Consider the following 18,690-nt stretch of genomic DNA (forward strand, 5'->3'; position numbering starts at 1 on the left):
TGTGTTTTTTTTAAAAACGATTTAACCTTGCTGTTCTGTTTTGTCAAAAATGACCGTTTTTGAACTTTGATATTTTTTAAAAAATTCATCATGCAGTTCTGAAACTTGTGGTTACTTCTATTTTCCTAATTAGAGGGGTTCTTTCTAAGGGTACCTTTTTTTTTTTTTTTTTGGTTTAGTTTTTGCGCCACATTTTTTTTTACACTTGTACTGTTCCCGGTCAAAAATGACCGAATAGCATTTTATGCTATTTCAGTCATTTTTTGAGTAAAACAAATGAGTTATAATTTCTATTGAGACTACTTATTGCATCTACTATTGTTTATGAAGTAAACAGTTGCTTTAGGTGCAGATTTACACATGCTTTCAGTACAAACCATACGCATTGGCTTTCAGTACAGTTCTGTGCAATTTTTTTTCTCTGTATGTTTTTTAGGCTGGGTTCACATTGCGCTAGGTGTGTCCGTCTAACGGACTCGTTTTTAAGTTGTAAAAACGCAATGTAACGCACATACTAACGCGCCCATAGACTTGCATTGTCTAACGCATCGTGACGCATCCCTAAATTGGTATGCGTTTGTCACATAACGTTTTTTTTCTGACGGACCTTCAACGCGGCTTGCAGCGTTCTCGGGTCCGGTCAAGCTAACGCACTACTAACGGAAGCGTTCATTCTGCCATAGAAGGCTATGGCAAACGCAGTCAGACGCAAATCATGAAAAATTTCCAAATAGGACCACACGTTTTAATAGCGTTTGAGGGTGGTGACATGTGTCATGTGACAGGAAATGTGATTTCGGCCATTAAAGGAGGAATATACCACCCGGTCTACTGCACGTGACAGAGTGTTACAATAGCTCTCCTGAAATGTAAGTACATTTCTATATATATATATATATCTCAGTATACATCATGGGAGTCTGTAATGTCCGTCGGATGTGTGTGTACTAAACATGTATTGCTTTGTTGCACACAGATGTCGGATACAGTTGTCAGCAGCAGCAGCAGCGTGTCTGCGATTTTTTCGTCACAGTCGGTAGGCTTGCACTTTAAAAAACCACTATAATGTTGTGTGAAACTCCATTGTATTGAGCTAGGCATAATAACAATCCTGTTTATTGTTTTATTGTAAATAGGAGTCTTCTGAGCCCGAGGCTGCTAGACCACCCCCCAAAAAACATGCTAAAAGCACAAAGGTACATAGCACACATGTTGAATTTGTAAGGCATAAATTTATTGATCCAATGAATGTTAACATAATTTAAGGTTAAAATATTTTTTTTTTACATTTTACATACACAATAGGTTGTGGCACACGGAGGACACAAAAGAAAGAAGATCCCTAGCCGTCTGTCGTCGCCACAACCAGTGGTAAATATCAAATTAGAAATATTCTATCCAATATTTATCAACAATCTATCTATTCACTTTCTATCTACTATACCTATAAACTATCTATCAACTATCTATCGCTCCATCTATTTGTCTATCTATATCTATGTATGTATCTATCTATCTCTATGTATCTATCTATATCTGTGTATTTATCTATCTATCTATGTATCTATATATCTATCTATATCTATGTATCTATCAATCTATCTATCTATATCTATGTATCTATCTATATCTATGTATCTATCTTTCTATATCTATGTATCTATCTATTGCTATATCTATGTATCTATCTATCTCTGTATATAGTAATATGGCCATCCAGTGAAATTGACACTATCAACATAACTTTTTGTGTTTACATAGTCCAAGTCAGCGGCCAAAAAAAAAAGGATTGTCGTTGACGAAGAGCCATTGACTATCCACAACGAGACACTTATCAACCTTGTGGAAGCCAACCCCTCCATATGGGACCAGAGCGACAGCTCCCACCATGACATCGTGAAGAACCGGAAGTTGTGGGATCAAATAATCTGTCACTTTGATCCCCGATACATGGAGAAGTCGACAACTTCAAAGAAAAAAATTGGTAAATATTGGTGACGTAACATCGGAAAATGTAAACCCCAAAAAAATTTCTATCCTATCAACCTATCCACTTGTTGTCTATCTCTCAATTATGAACTATCTGTACACTATCTATCTATACACTATTTCTAAAAACTATTTCTTAACTATCTATCTACTATTTATATATCAACTATCCTAGCAAACTATGAAAAATTTTTCCTATATCTTAAAACTATCTATCTATTATTTATATATATATATATATATTTTTTTTAAATTGAAGGCCGATGCTATCCATACCCGTTGGAGGTCCATCCGCGATCGCTTTGTCCGTGACTACCGGAACAGTCAGATTGCACCAAGCGGATCCAGTGGTAAACGGGTGACCCCGTATGTGCATTACGACCAACTGCTCTTTCTTCAAAAAACATTGTCTCAGCGCTTGTAAGTACAAATAGGTCTGTGTGTGAGACAAAATTATTTAAAGGAAACTAATTTACTTTTTTTTTTGGGTTACAGCACGATATGCAGTACCGCTGCTCCTAGACCGACAGAGGAACTGGAGCCTTCTCCAGTGGAACCAACGCAACCTGAAGATGTGTCTGGCATCAGCGAGCCACGATCTGCGGATAGAAGCACTTTTGCTGCAGGTGTGAGTGCCCGGTTGCAATCACAGCGTGGACGCAAGCGAGCATCACAAAAAGATGAAGCTGATGCAATTATCGTGGATGGACTCCAACGGGTAGAGGACATGTGTCGCAGTGAGCTCAAAGACGTGAGGCGAGAAATTACCGAGCTGCAAGCACGCGAGTCTGTATACTCTGCTAATGAGTGGAAGCTACTTTTCTTATCCTATGTGCCTGTAGCACAAAATATCCCGGCACATAGAAACCTTATGTTTAGAGAAAGACTGAACGAGCTTCTAGAGGAATTTGTGGGCCCCCAGGAACCCGCTCCATCGGGAACAAGAAGAATGGACATGCCGGCCTACAACCCTCAATATAGAGGCTGGGGTGAAACGAGCGTGGAACCTCATAGACAATGTAGCAGTCCATCATATAGTTGGGCAGACAATACGCCCGTGCAGTACCAAAGTCTTTAGTACAGTTCAGTGTCCCCAGCCAGGTGCAATTACCGCGTTGCAAGTTTTATTTATTATTTTTTTTTGTTACGTTTTTTGTTGTGAATTTCTATTTTCCTTTTTTTTCATCCCTATGGGATATCATATGTTAAACCTGTGTACCAACAGTTTGTTGGAAAAATCCATAAACATGTAAACTGTTTCAAATTTCAGAATCGTGGATGACTTTACTTTTAACACAACATAACTTTATACACGACATAAGGTAACTTTTTACACGACATCAGGTTAAACAACATAACTTTTTACACGACATCAGGAAGACTTTACAATATTTTCACACGTATCTGTCTTGCCATGGAACATGGCCTTCATGTGTGAAGTAATGTGCAAATTGATCACGAATCCTCATTATTTGTGCTGTTGACCGAACTGCATTCGATTCAATGCTACTAAGGTTCGACTCACATTCGTCAAGGTCAACCACCTGGGGTTCATGTCTCGCCACAAAATTATGCAGACAGATGCACGCCTTCACAACACGGTCCACATTTTCTGGTTGCAGTTGCATGCAGGTTAGTAAAATCCGCCATTTTAATGTCAAAATCCCAAAGGCACACTCCACATAACGTCTTGCCCGGCTCAAGCGATAATTAAAAATGCGCCTGCTGGAGTCTAGACTATGGCTTGAGTAGGGCTTGAGGAGATTTTGTCCTAGTTGGAAGGCCTCGTCACCAACTAAAACATAGGGCAAACTTGGGCCTTCGGTCCCCGGAAGAGGTCGTGATGAGGGTATGTTTAAACTTTGGCTGTACAAACATCGGCCCATGTTGGAGTCTCTGAATACTCTGGAATCGTTAGTCCGGCCATAAGCACCAATATCCACAGCAACAAAACGGTACCTGGCATCCGCAATCGCCATCAATACTATAGAAAAGTATTTCTTATAGTTATAGTAGAGGGAACCACTATGCGCAGGTTTCTGAATCCGAATGTGCTTTCCATCCACGGCACCAATACAATTGGGGAAATTAGCCACATCCTCAAACTGTTGGGAAATCGCTAGCCACATTTCTGATGTTGGTGTTGGTAGCACAAGTGGTTGCAAGTTGTTCCAAATGGCATCACAAGTTTCCCGAACCAGTTGACAAATTGTTGACTTCCCAAGTCTAAACTGATAATGCAGTGACGCAAAAGTTTCTCCGGTAGCCAGATATCTGTCGACATTCAAAAACAAAAAGCAAAAAAAATTAGGATTTTAGTGATCATCTAAAAAAGGCTAGTTACAATAGAATATACAATTGCTAAATGAACATTAGGCCACACGATACCGAGATCTAGTCTTTGTCAATAGAATGATAAAAAAAATGTATAATTACCTCACAGTCACTACTAAACGTTGCTCCGCACTGATGCTTTCACGAAAAGTGCTGCGATGATGATGTATCTCATCCTTCACATGCGAGAGCAGAACATCAAAGGTCTCAATGGACATCCGTAGATAGCGTTGGAATTTGGAGGGGTGATCCCGAAGCTGCACATACAGGGTGTGAAAGGCACCATAAGTACTCCGCAAGAAATTCACTTCGTGGATCCAATATCTCCTTTGCGAACTACGCTTTCTCTGACGAAGTCGCAACCGCATCAAGCGAAATCTGACGAGCTCAGACACAAACATCTTGCTAGCAGAAGTTCACTCAATGCTTTCAAAATGGAGAATGAGTCTGTGCCCACACCCGACAATGACAAAAGGGAAAAAAAAAAAACAAAACCAACTTTATTGACAGTGACAAACGCAGACAAACGGATACTTCGTAAATGGACATCAAAATTAAAAAAACGCGATCACATGCGTTAACGCTAGCGTTACCGTGATGACGAATTTCACATATTTTTGCTCCTTTTCTGTACATGCGTTTAACGCTTCCGTTTAACGCCATGTACTTGACGCAATGTGAACCTAGCCTGCTTTTTTTATTTTCCTTGTGATGGTTCTCTGTGCAAAGCAGACCTTGTGGTGTTGGAGCCCAGGGGGTGGTGTCTCATGTCTCTTTTCTTATCTTATCAGTAAGTAAGCAGTTCAGCCAGCCATTTCAAATTCAAATGCAAATGAGCTTTATTGGCAGGACTAAGTACACATGGTAAAAATACGGGGGTGGGGAAGGGAGGCATGTAGAGGTCCAGGATATATACTGTCTGGATGATTTTCTTCATCAGGGACAATAAAGCTGGACAGAGTTGATGTGAAGATGTATGAAGCTAAATACAGAGTAATCCTGGAGAAAAACCTGTTTAAGGCTGCAAAATACTTGATACTGGGGTAAACCATAAACATACAGCCAGAGGTACAATAGAATGGCTTAGATGAAAGTATATTTATGTGTTTGTATGGTTCAGTCACAGTCTAGCAAGGCTTAGAATTTATAAGGCAATACTCCCTGAATAGATGTCTGTCATACGCTATACCTACTGCAGCACCTCACTGTAGATGAATTACAGATAAGAGAGGTATTATTGTAGAATATAGAAGTGATTTGAACCGACCCTGTAAAGATTTTTATTGTACGTGGCAGACACAAAGTCTGGAAGAGCACAAGAAACACTGGCAGCTTCGATGAATTCCTGATTACAGATAACTGTAAAAAACATGAATTGGTCAATGAGTGCATGGAAAAATGCAACATCAAGGCTTAGCATTTATAAAGCAATAATCCCTGTCTAGATGCCTGTCATACGCTATACCTACTGCGACATCTCACCGTAAACTAATTGCAGATAAGAGCTGTATTATTATAGTAGAATAGAATCTATTTGAATTTGTCATGAAAAAAGTGATTAGTTTAATGTAGCAGCATCAAGGACTGTTATATCATCAACCCTGCTGGGGAATATAGTGTAGCGTTTCGCATATACTCAGCCTGATATAGAGGATAACAGGATCTTCTGTACTTACTGTATGAACTCTACTGTCCTGACTGTGAAATCCTGTATTCAGTGTGAGAACTCACTATATGACGACCACCTGACAGCCCACAACAAAGCACTGGATCATATACTAATAGAACCCATCCACTCTTTTGGCTTCAAAAAATGTAACTGAAGTGGATCCACAAAAAATATTTTTTTCCCATTACTAAGGAGTGGGTCCGCTATACTGTTAAAGTGTATGAGCCAAGTGCAAGGGATTCCAAAAATTAGAAGGAGACACTCTTTAGAAGAGATGTAATTGAGCGCATCATAAATCATTTTTTCCCCATTATTAAGGAGTGGGTATCCTAGACTGGTAATTCCCATGCACTAAGTGCATGGGCTGAAAAATATTTAACCCTAAGTGCATGGGCTGAAAAATATTTAACCCTAAAATATTTAACCCTAAAACATACATACATATAGGGGTATACATATAGGGGTATACATATATATAAAAGAATGCTTGAGGAAGGCCTCAAAAAATTGTCAATGCGGCATCATAAAAACCCTAAAAAATTTATAGTGAGGGTATCATGATTACCTTCTTGATATGGTGGATGAGGATGACACAAAAAAATGAAATCCTGAAGATTATGCCTATTTGAGTGGGAAGAAGTACATGCGAATAGACCAGAAAAAAAATGCTGGATTTGAGTTTATGTTCCAGCGGTGTACTTATTCACTTTGATAAGAATCAGCCTGTCAGCATTTTCAGTTGACAAGCGGATGCACCTATCGGTTATAGTATTCCCAGCGGCAATAAAAATCACTCTGAAAAAACGCTAGCGGCAGGGCAGGCCAGAACCTCCAAGGCTTAGAGAGACAGTTCATGCCACTTATCAAGCTTGGATATCCAACAGTTGTAAGGCACAGAGGAATTATGGAGGATGCTGCAAGGTACTCCTTCAGCATCTTCCAAAACTTTTCCCTTCTTGTCAGAGTACCCTGCGCATCAGGGCCTGGGCACTGTGAGGCTCTGAGAAACCTGTCCCAGTCCTTTGAGAGTGTTCCCCTGCCTCTGCTGCATCTGGTGTGTGTCTCCCTAGTCTCCACTCCTTGGTTGTCCAAGGAACTTTGACCTTTGCTGCCAGCGTTGTCAGATGGGAATTTTTTTAATAGTTCTTCAACTAGGGTTTTATGGTACTGCAACATTTTAATAGACAGCTCTGCCATGGGAAGGAGAGTTGTAAAGTATTCCTTGTAGAGTGGGTCAAGAAGGGTGACCAAGAAGTAATTAGTGTTGGCCAAAATGCGGACAATGCATGGGTCACAGGATAGGAAGTGAAGCATAAACTGAGCCATGTGTGCCAGACTGCTAACTGCCAAGACTTCCCTGTCCCCACCACGAGGGCAACTGTCCATGTTGTCCTCCTTGGTCTACTTCTCATCTTTAGATCATACATACTGAAGAGATGGGATGAAGGTGGTGTGGGTACTACTGTCTGTAGCACAGGCAACCAGCTCCTGTTCCTCCTCATCCTGCTCATTATCCCCCAATCTGCATTCAGAAGATGAGATGAGGCTGGTATGTGCAGTTTCTTGCTCCATCTCAGCTTGCTGCTCCTGTAAATCCAACTCTTTAAGGCCGGCATCACTCTAGAGAGTTTTTCGGATGTATGAGAGGCGCAAAAACTATGCATTGCACACGGACCAATGATTCTCTGTGGGGCAGCTCCCATCTGCCATATATTTCGCAGCTGTATTTTACGTGTGTAGAAAATAACAGCATGCTGCATTTGTCAGCATATTGCACAAATAATCCGCCATTGAAAGTCTATGTGGTGAGAAAAATACGGATTACACATGGACCATCAGTGTGACTTGCGAGAAATACGCAGCCGTGTTCTATAGAAAAGCCGGCAATTCAGTGCGGTGTACAGTAAAATCACACTGACAGGTTAGAATAGAATAGATCAAATAAATGTCTACACATAGTATAGGTATATATATATATATATATATATATATATATATATATATATATATGTCATTGAGACACCTATACTATATATATATTTATATTTCATACAGTGCTAGATAGCATAAAAGTCGGTAATTCAATTGCCGGCTTTTGCTATCTCCTTATTTAACCAGACAGGATATGAGGCATGGGTACATACAGTAAACCATTTCATATCCCTTATTTTTTTACATTTTCCTCACTAATAATATTAGCAGAGTGTGTGTGCAAAATTTGGTGGCTCTAGCTGTTAAAATAAAGGATGAAATCATGGAAAAAACTGGCGTGGGCTCCAGCACAATTTTCTCTGCTAGAGTGGAAAAGCCAGTGACTGAGGGCAGATATTAAGAGCCTAGAGAGAGACCATGGATATTTGCCCCCCTGGCTAAAAACATCTGTCCCCAGCCACCCCAGAAAGGGCACATCTGTAAGATGCGCCTATTCTGGCACTTAGCCACTCTCTTCCCACTCCCGAGTAGCGGTGGGATATGGGGTAATAAAGGGTTAATGTCACTTTGCTAATGTAAGGTTTGCTAATGCTATGTTCCCCTGTATTCCATTCATTCCCCAGGTTTTACAAGCAGGAGCAACAGCTGCATTAGCAGGCTCCTGGTTGTAAAATTATATAACCCCTTCAGATGGATTTACAGCGTGGGACATGACTGAGCGCCGTAGAGGTATGGGATATTGTTGCTTTTTTCTTTTTTTTCTTTCACAGAATGAGGGTCTTCAGGTGGATTAAGCGTACAATAAAGATTTTACAAACCCATGTGTGTATTTATTTCATTAAAATACTTTATTCATAATGTGTGTGTATTATTAACCATTTACCACTATTGGATTAATAATGGATAGGTGTCTTATTGACATCTCTCCATTATTAACCAGGCTTAATGTCACCTTACATTAGCAAGGTGACATTAACCCTTTATTACCCCATATCCCACCGATACTCGGAAGTGGGAAGAGAGAGGCTAAGTGCCAGAATAGGTGCCAGATGTGCCTTTTCTGGGGTGGCTGGGGGCAGATGTTTTTAGCCAGGGGGGGCAATATCCATGGTCCCTCTCTAGGCTATTAATATCTGCCCTCAGCCACTGGCTTTCCCACTACGGGTCTGTAGAAGCGCCAGATCAGCACGAAACGGCCATCGTCTAGACCTACACACTCTTTTGTATGTACACCCTCGAGCTGTGAAGATTTTATTATGATGGAATAAAGGTTTACCTGTTTTAGAAGATCGGTGAGTGCTGCCACTTTCTGTTGTCTGCGAGGTGTATTTACATGTTCTTTCGGCCAAGCACCCAAGAACAAGTGACCAGCTTCAGCTGTAAGTTGGTGGGTTCGGCTTATGAGCACTCTGGTGGTGCGGTCAGCTGTTTTCTTGTTTAATGACAAAATTATATATATATATATATATATATATATATAGACTGTATATATGTGTTCACGAATATTTGAGCAATGGATCCATTGTATGTCCATTTTGCAAGGTTGCGAGAAAAAAACACAGTATGGATGCCATAAGGATTACATACAGAGGATGACATGCGTAAAATACGCAGCCACACCTTGCCTACGGATGACATACGGATCACTGTTTTGGGATCATTTCTGCATATTACGCCTGTAAAACATGGACCGTATTTCCCTATGCTAAGTGTGACCCCGGCCTAATTGTGAGCAGCGAGCATTTCAGTAGACAGGGAAGCGGGATGGTAATGCTGATTATGGTGTTATTGCCTCTCACAATCGTGGTAGAGTCCTCAAGGTTTTGGAGAACCACACAGTTGTCAGACATCCATGCCCATTCATCAGCTCTTACAGTGCCTTTGCGAAAGTATTCGGCTCTCTGGAACTTTTCAACCTTTTCCCACATATCATGTTTCAAACATAAAGATACCAAATGTAAATTTTTGGTGAAGAATCAACAAGTGGAACACAATTGTGAAGTTGAACGAAATTTATTGGTTATTTAAAAATTTTTGAGAAATTCAAAAAGTGAAAAGTGGGGCGTGCAATATTATTCGGCCCCTTTACTTTCAGTGTAGCAAACTCACTCCAGAAGTTCATTGTGGATCTCTGAATGATCCAATGTTGTCCTAAATGCCTAATGATGATAAATATAATCCACCTGTGTGTAATCAAGTCTCTGTATAAATGTACCTGCTCTGTGATAGTCTCAGGGTTCTGTTTGAAGCACAGAGAGCATCATGAAGGCCAAGGAATACAACAGGCAGGTCTGTGACACAGTTGTGGAGAAGTTTAAAGCCGGATTTGGATACAAAATGATTTCCAAAACTTTAAACATCCCAAGGAGCACTGTGCAAGCGATCATATTGAAATGGAAGGAGTGTCATACAACTGCACATCTACCAAGACCTGGCCGTCCCTCTAAACTTTCATCTCAAACAAGGAGAAGACTGATCAGAGATGCAGCCAAGAGGCCCATGATCACTCTGGATGAACTGCAAAGTCTACAGCAGAGGTGGGACAGTCAGTCCATAGGACAACAATCAGTCATACACTGCACAAATGTGGCCTTTATGGAAGAGTGGCAAGAAGAAAGCCATTTCTCAAAGATATCCATAAAAAGTTTTGTTTAAAGTTTGCAACAAGCCACCTGTAAGACACACCAAACATGTGGAAGAAGGTGCTCTGGTCAGATGAAACCAAAATCGAACTTTTTGGCAACAATGCCAAACGATATGTTTGGCGTAAAGGCAGCACAGCTCATTACCCTGAACATACCATCCTCAGTGTCAAACATGGTAGTGGCAGCATCATGGTTTGATGCTTTTCTTCAGGAGGGACAGGGAAGATGGTTAAAATTGATGGGAAGATGGATGAAGCCAAATACAGGACCATTCTTGAAGAAAACCTGTTTGAGTCTGCAAAAGGCCTGAGACTGGGACGGAGATTTGTCTTGCAACAAGACAATGATCCCAAACATAAAGCAAAATCTACAATGGAATGGTTCACAAATAAACGTATCCAGGTGTTAGAATAACTAAGTCAAAGTCCACACCTCAATCCAATCGAGAATCTGTAGAAAGAGCTGAAAATTGTTGTTCACAAATGATCTTCATCAAATCTCACTGAGCTCAAGCTGTTTGCCGAGGAAGAATGGGCAAGAATTTCAGTTTCTCAATGTACAAAACTGATAGAGACATACCCCAAGTGACTTGCAGCTGTAATCGCAGCAAAAGGTGGTGCAACAAAGTATTAAGTTGAAGGGGCCGAATAATATTGCACGCCCCACTTTTCAGTTTTTGAATTTCCACAAAAATTTAAAGTAACCAATAAATTTTGTCCAACTTCACAATTGTGTTCCAACTAGTGTTGAGCGATACCTTCCGATATGCAAAGGTATCAGTATCGGATTGGATCGGTCGATACCCAAAAAGTATCGGATATCGCCGATACCGATACCCGATACCAATGCATATCAATGGGACACAAAATATCGGAATGGTTCCCATGGTCTGAAGGAGAGGAAACTCTCCTTCAGGCCCTGGGATCCATATTCATGTATAAAATAAAGAATAAAAGTAACAAATATTGATATACTCACCCCTCGGACGGCCCCTGGCTCTCACCGGTCCAAGCGTTTGCCTCCGTTCCTAAGAATGCTGAGTAAAGGACCTTCGATGACATCGCGGCTTGTGATTGGTCGCGTGACCGCTCATGTGACCGCTCACGCGACCAATCACAAGCCGCGACATCATCGCAGGTCCTAAACTCACTGCATTCTTAGGAACGGAGGCTGCCGGTTACACCGCTAAGGTCCAGGCTCCGCCGGAGGGGTGAGTATATCCATATTTTTTATTTTTATTCTTTATTTTTTACATGAATATGGATCCCAGGGCCTGAAGGAGAGTCTCCTCTCCTCCAGACCCTGGGAACCATACACTGGGAACTTCCGATTCCGATTTCCAATATCACAAAAATATCGGAACTCGGTATCGGAATTCCGATACCGCAAATATCGGCCGATACCCCGATACTTGCGGTATCGGAATGCTCAACACTAGTTCCAACCCTGATTGAACCAAGGCTCCCAATCCTCGGTGACAGTAGAATTTGTTCTTTTCCAGGGTCCGACTGGGTCCTGGCTTCCACAGTGTTCACCCAGTGTGCCATCAGGAAAATGTAGCATCCCTGGCCACAAGCACTTGTCCAGGTGTCCGAGGTTAAGCGGACATTCCAAGGCACAGCATTGTTCATAGAATGGCTAAATGTTATGAGAAAAGTGCTTGTTTAACCCCTTTCTGACATTGGATGTACTATCCCGTCGAGGTGGGGTGGGCCCGTATGACCACCGATGGGATAGTACGTCCAGCGCGATCGGCGGCGCTCACGGGGGGAGCGCGGCCGATCGCGGCCGGGTGTCAGCTGACTATCGCAGCTGACATCCAGCACTATGTGCCAGGAGCGGACACGGACCACCCCCGGCACATTAACCCCCGGCACACCACGATCAAACATGATCGCGGTGTATCGGCGGTACAGGGAAGCATCGCGCAGGGAGGGGGCTCCCTGCGGGCTTCCCTGAGACCCCCGGAGCAACGCGATGTGATCGCGTTGCTCCGAGGGTCTCCTACCTCCTTCCTCTCTGCAGGTCCCGGATCCTAGATGGCTGCAGCATCCGGGTCCTGCAGGGAGGGAGGTGGCTTACCGAGTGCCTGCTCAGAGCAGGCGCTAGTAAGCCTGCAGTGCTCTAAGTCAGATCGGTGATCTGACAGAGTGGTATGCAAACTGTCAGATCCCCGATCTGTGATGTCCCCCCTGGGACAAAGTAAAAAAAAATAAAAAAAAAAATTCCTAAATAAAGAAAAAAATATATATATATTATTCCCATAAATACATTTCTTTATCTAAATTTAAAAAAAACAATAAAAGTACACATATTTAGTATTGCCGCATCCGTAACGACCCCACCTATAAAACTGTATCACTGGTTTACCCCTTCAGTGAACACCGTAGGGGGAAAAAAAAAAAAACGAGGCAAAAAACAACGCTTTATTATCATACCGCCGAACAAAGAGTGGAATAACACGTGATCAAAAAGACGGATATAAATAACCATGGTACCATTGAAAACGTCATCTTGTCCCGCAAAAAACGAGCTGCCATACAGCATCATCAAAGAAAAAATAAAAAAGTTATAGTCCTAAGAATAAAGCGATGCCAAAATAATTATTTATTCTATAAAATAGTTAATATCGTATAAAAGTGCCAAAACATAAAAAAATGATATAAATGAGGTATCGCTGTAATCGTACTGACCCGAAGAATAAAACTGCTTTATCAATTTTACCAAACGTGGAACGGTATAAACGCCTCCCCCAAGAGAAATTCATGAATAGCTGTTTTTTTGTCATTCTGCCTCACAAACATCAGAATAAAAAGCGATCAAAAACTGTCACATGTCCGAAAATGTTACCATTAAAAAGGTCAACTTGTCCCACAAAAAACAAGACTTCACATGACTCTGTGGACCAAAATATGGAAAAATTATAGGTCTCAAAATGTGGAGACGCAAAAACTTTTTTGCTATAAAAAGCATCTTTTAGTGTGTGACGGCTGCCAATCATAAAAATCCGATATAAAAAACGCTATAAAAGTAAATCAAACCCCCCTTCATCACCTCCTTAGTAAGGGAAAAATAATAAAATTAAAAAAAATTATTTATTTCCATTTTCCCGTTAGGGTTAGGGCTAGGGTTAGGGCTAGGGCTAGGGTTAGGGTTAGGGCTAGGGTTAGGGCTAGGGTTAGGGTTAGGGCTAGGGTTAGGGCTAGGGTTAAGGTTAGGGCTAGGGTTAGTGTTGGGGCTAGGGTTGGAGCTAAAGTTAGGGTTAGGGTTGGGGCTAAAGATAGGGTTAGGGATGGGGCTAAAGTTGGGGTTAGAGTTTGGATTACATTTAGAGTTGGGATTAGGGTTGGGATTAGAGTTAGGGGTGTGTCAGGGTTAGGGGTGTGGTTAGGGTTACCATTGGGATTAGGGCTAGGGGTGTGTTTGGATTAGGGTTTCAGTTAGAATTGGGGAGTTTCCACTGTTTAGGCACATCAGGGGCGCTCCAAACATGACATGGCGTCAGATCTCAATTCCAGCCAATTCTGCATTGAAAAAGTAAAACAGTGCTCCTTCCCTTCCGAGCTTTCCTGTGCGCCCAAACAGGGGTTTACCCCAACATATGGGGCTTCAGCGTACTCGGGACAAATTGCACAACAACTTTTGGGGTCCAAGTTCTCTTGTTACCCTTGGGAAAATATAAATTTGGGGGGCTAAAAATCATTTTTGGGGGTTTCTACTGTTTCGGTACATCAGGGGCTCTGCAAATGCAACGTGATGCCTGCAGACCAATCCATCTAAGTCTGCATTCCAAATGGTGCTCCTTCCCTTCCGAGCTCTGCCATGCGCCCAAACAGTGGTTCCCTCCCACATATGGGGTATCAGCATACTCAGGACAAATTGGACAACAACTTTTGGGGTCCAATTTCTCCTGCTACCCTTGGTAAAATACAAAGCTAGGGGCTAAAAAAATCATTTTGTGGAAAAAAATGTTTTTTATTTTCACGGCTCTGCGTTGTAAACTGTAGTGAAACACTTGGGGGTTCAAAGTTCTCACAACACATCTAGATAAGTTCCTTGGGAGGTCTAGCTTCCAATATGGGGTCACTTGTGGGGGGTTTCTACTGTTTGGGTACATCAGAGGCTCTGCAAATGCAACGTGACACCTGCAAACCAATCCATCTAAGTCTGCATTCCAAATGGTGCTCCTTCCCTCCCGAGCTGTGCCATGCACCCAAACAGTAGTTCCCCCCACATATGGGGTATCAGCGTACTCAGGACAAATTGGACAACAACTTTTGGGGTCCAATTTATCCTGTTACCCTTGTGAAAATACAAAACTGTGGGCTAAAAAATCATTTTTGCGAAAAAAAAAAAGAATTTTTGTTTTCACGGCTCTGCGTTATAAACTGTAGTGAAACACTTGGGGGATAAAAGCTCTCAAAACACATCTAGATAAGTTCCTTAGGGGGTCTACTTTCCAAAATGGTGTCACTTGTGTGGGGGTTTAATGTTTAGGCACATCAGGGGCTCTCCAAATGCAACATGGCGTCCCATCTTAATTCCAGTCAATTTTGCATTGAAAAGTCAAATGGCGCTCCTTCCCTTCTGAGCTCTGCTATGCTGTTATGACCCCAGTGGACAGGGTCTCAGAGGAACGTGTACGTCTGCAAGATACAAAAATCCAGCTCATAGGGCTGTGGTAACTGGGTTGACCAAATAGCTACTCCTAACGCCAACACTATAAGTAGCCGGGAATCATGCCTACGGTGATCGCTAGATGACTCGCGCCAGCCGGAGAATCTAACTACCCCTAGGAGAAGAAAACAAAGACCTCTCTTGCCTCCAGAGAAAGGGACCCCAAAGCAAGATACAAGCCCCCCACAAATAATAACGGTGAGGTAAGAGGAAATGACAAACACAGAAATGAACCAGGTTCAGCAAAGAGAGGCCAGCTTACTAATAGCAGAATATAGCAAGATAACTTATCTGGTCAACAAAAACCCTATAAAAATCCACGCTGGAGATTCAAGAACCCCCGAACCGTCTAACGGTCCGGGGGGAGAACACCAGCCCCCTAGAGCTTCCAGCAAAGGTCAGGATACAGATAGGAACAAGCTGGACAAAAATACCAAACAAAACAAAAGCAAAAAGCAAAGAAGCAGACTTAGCTTGAAAAACAGGAACCAGGATCATAGGACAAGAGCACAACAGATTAGCTCTGATTTCAACGATGCCAGGCATTGAACTGAAGGTCCAGGGAGCTTATATAGCAACGCCCCTGAACTAACGGCCCAGGTGAGGATATAGAAAAAGACAGACGCTCCAGAGTCAAATCACTAATGACCACTAGAGGGAGCAAAAAGCAAAATCACAACAGTACCCCCCCCCTTAGTGAGGGGTCACCGAACCCTCACCACGACCACCAGGGCGATCAGGATGAGCGGCGTGAAAGGCACGAACTAAATCGGCCGCATGAACATCAGAGGCGACCACCCAGGAATTATCTTCCTGACCATAGCCCTTCCACTTGACCAGGTACTGAAGCCTCCGCCTGGAGAGACGAGAATCCAAGATCTTCTCCACCACGTACTCCAACTCGCCCTCAACCAACACCGGAGCAGGAGGCTCAGCAGAAGGAACCACAGGCACAACGTACCGCCGCAACAAGGACCTATGAAACACGTTGTGGATAGCAAGCGACACAGGAAGATCCAGGCGAAAGGATACAGGATTAAGAATTTCCAATATCTTGTAAGGACCAATAAAACGAGGTTTAAATTTGGGAGAGGAAACCTTCATAGGAACAAAGCGGGAAGAAAGCCACACCAAATCCCCAACACGTAGTCGGGGACCCACACCGCGGCGGCGGTTGGCAAAGCGCTGAGCCCTCTCCTGTGACAACTTCAAGTTGTCCACCACAAGATTCCAGATCCGCTGCAACCTATCCACCACAGAATCCACCCCAGGGCAGTCAGAAGGTTCCACATGACCCGAAGAAAAACGAGGGTGGAAACCAGAGTTGCAGAAAAACGGCGAAACCAAGGTGGCGGAACTAGCCCGATTATTAAGGGCAAACTCAGCTAACGGCAAGAAGGTCACCCAATCGTCCTGATCAGCAGAGACAAAACACCTCAAATAAGCCTCCAAAGTCTGATTAGTTCGCTCCGTCTGTCCATTAGTCTGAGGATGGAAAGCAGACGAAAACGACAAGTCAATGCCCATCCTACTACAAAAGGATCGCCAGAATCTGGAAACGAACTGGGATCCTCTGTCTGACACAATATTCTCAGGGATGCCGTGCAAACGAACCACGTTCTGGAAAAACACAGGAACCAGATCGGAAGAGGAAGGCAGCTTAGGCAAAGGAACCAAATGGACCATCTTGGAGAAGCGATCACATATCACCCAGATAACAGACATGCCCTGAGACACCGGAAGATCAGAAATGAAATCCATGGAGATATGTGTCCAAGGTCTCTTAGGGACAGGCAAGGGCAAGAGCAACCCGCTGGCACGAGAACAGCAAGGCTTAGCTCGAGCACAAGTCCCACAGGACTGTACAAATGACCGCACATCCCTAGACAAGGAAGGCCACCAAAAGGATCTGGCCACCAGATCTCTGGTGCCAAAAATTCCTGGGTGACCTGCCAACACCGAGGAATGAACCTCGGAAATGACTCTGCTGGTCCACTTATCAGGCACAAACAGTCTGTCAGGTGGACAAGAATCAGGCCTATCAGCCTGAAATCTCTGCAACACACGTCGCAGATCTGGAGAAATAGCTGACAAGATAATACCATCCTTAAGAATACCAACAGGTTCAGCGACTCCAGGAGCATCAGGCACAAAGCTCCTGGAAAGAGCATCGGCCTTCACATTCTTTGAACCTGGTAAATACGAGACAACAAAGTCAAAACGGGAGAAAAACAATGACCAGCGGGCCTGTCTAGGATTCAGGCGTTTAGCTGTTATGACCCCAATGGCGAGGGTCTCAGAGGAACGTGGAAGTCTGCAGAATACAAAAATCCAGCTCATAGGGCAGTGGTAACTGGGTTGACCATATATCTACTCCTAACGCCAACACTAGAAGTAGCCGGGGATCATTCCTACGTTGATTCTAGATGACACGCGCCAGCCGGAGAATCTAGCTACCCCTAGTAGAGGAAAACAAAGACCTTTCTTGCCTCCAGAGAAGGGGACCCCAAAGCTGGATAGAAGCCCCCCACAAATAATGACGGTGAGGTAAGAGGAAATGACAAACACAGAAATGAACCAGGTTTAGCACAGAGAGGCCCGCTTACTGATAGCAGAATAAAGAAAGGTAACTTATATGGTCAACAAAAACCCTATCAAAATCCACACTGGAAATTCAAGAACCCCCGAACCGTCTAACGGTCCGGGGGGAGAACACCAGCCCCCTAGAGCTTCCAGCAAAGGTCAGGATATAGATTTGGAACAAGCTGGACAAAAATACAAAACCAAAACAAATAGCAAAAAGCAAAAGGCAGACTTAGCTGATATAACTGGAACCAGGATCAGTAGACAAGAGCACAGCAGACTAGCTCTGATAACTACGTTGCCAGGCATTGAACTGAAGGTCCAGGGAGCTTATATAGCAACACCCCTAACTAACGACCCAGGTGCGGATAAAAGGAATGACAGAAAAACCAGAGTCAAAAAACTAGTAACCACTAGAGGGAGCAAAAAGCAAATTCACAACAGTACCCCCCCCTTAGTGAGGGGTCACCGAACCCTCACCACGACCACCAGGGCGATCAGGATGAGCGGCATGAAAGGCACGAACTAAATCGGCCGCATGAACATCAGAGGCGACCACCCAGGAATTATCCTCCTGACCATAGCCCTTCCACTTGACCAGGTACTGAAGCCTCCGCCTGGAGAGGCGAGAATCCAAGATCTTCTCCACCACGTACTCCAACTCGCCCTCAACCAACACCGGAGCAGGAGGCTCAGCAGAAGGAACTACAGGCACAATGTACCGCCGCAACAAGGACCTATGAAATACATTGTGAATAGCAAACGACACAGGAAGATCCAGACGAAAAGATACAGGATTAAGGATTTCCAATATCTTGTAAGGCCCAATAAAACGAGGTTTAAATTTGGGAGAGGAGACCT

General features: G+C 43.1%; 1 long non-coding RNA gene across 1 annotated transcript; it reads left to right on the top strand.

Moving 5' to 3' along the window:
* Positions 1–1,160: 1,160 nt before the first annotated feature.
* LOC143773665 (uncharacterized) lies at positions 1,161–2,260 on the top strand. The gene is made up of 3 exons (XR_013215290.1): positions 1,161–1,196; positions 1,306–1,371; positions 1,762–2,260. It is a non-coding gene; the product is annotated as an uncharacterized LOC143773665 (long non-coding RNA).
* Positions 2,261–18,690: the final 16,430 nt, after the last annotated feature.

Source organism: Ranitomeya variabilis, chromosome 5 (genome assembly GCF_051348905.1).
Source record: "Ranitomeya variabilis isolate aRanVar5 chromosome 5, aRanVar5.hap1, whole genome shotgun sequence".
Lineage (NCBI taxonomy): Eukaryota > Metazoa > Chordata > Amphibia > Anura > Dendrobatidae > Ranitomeya > Ranitomeya variabilis.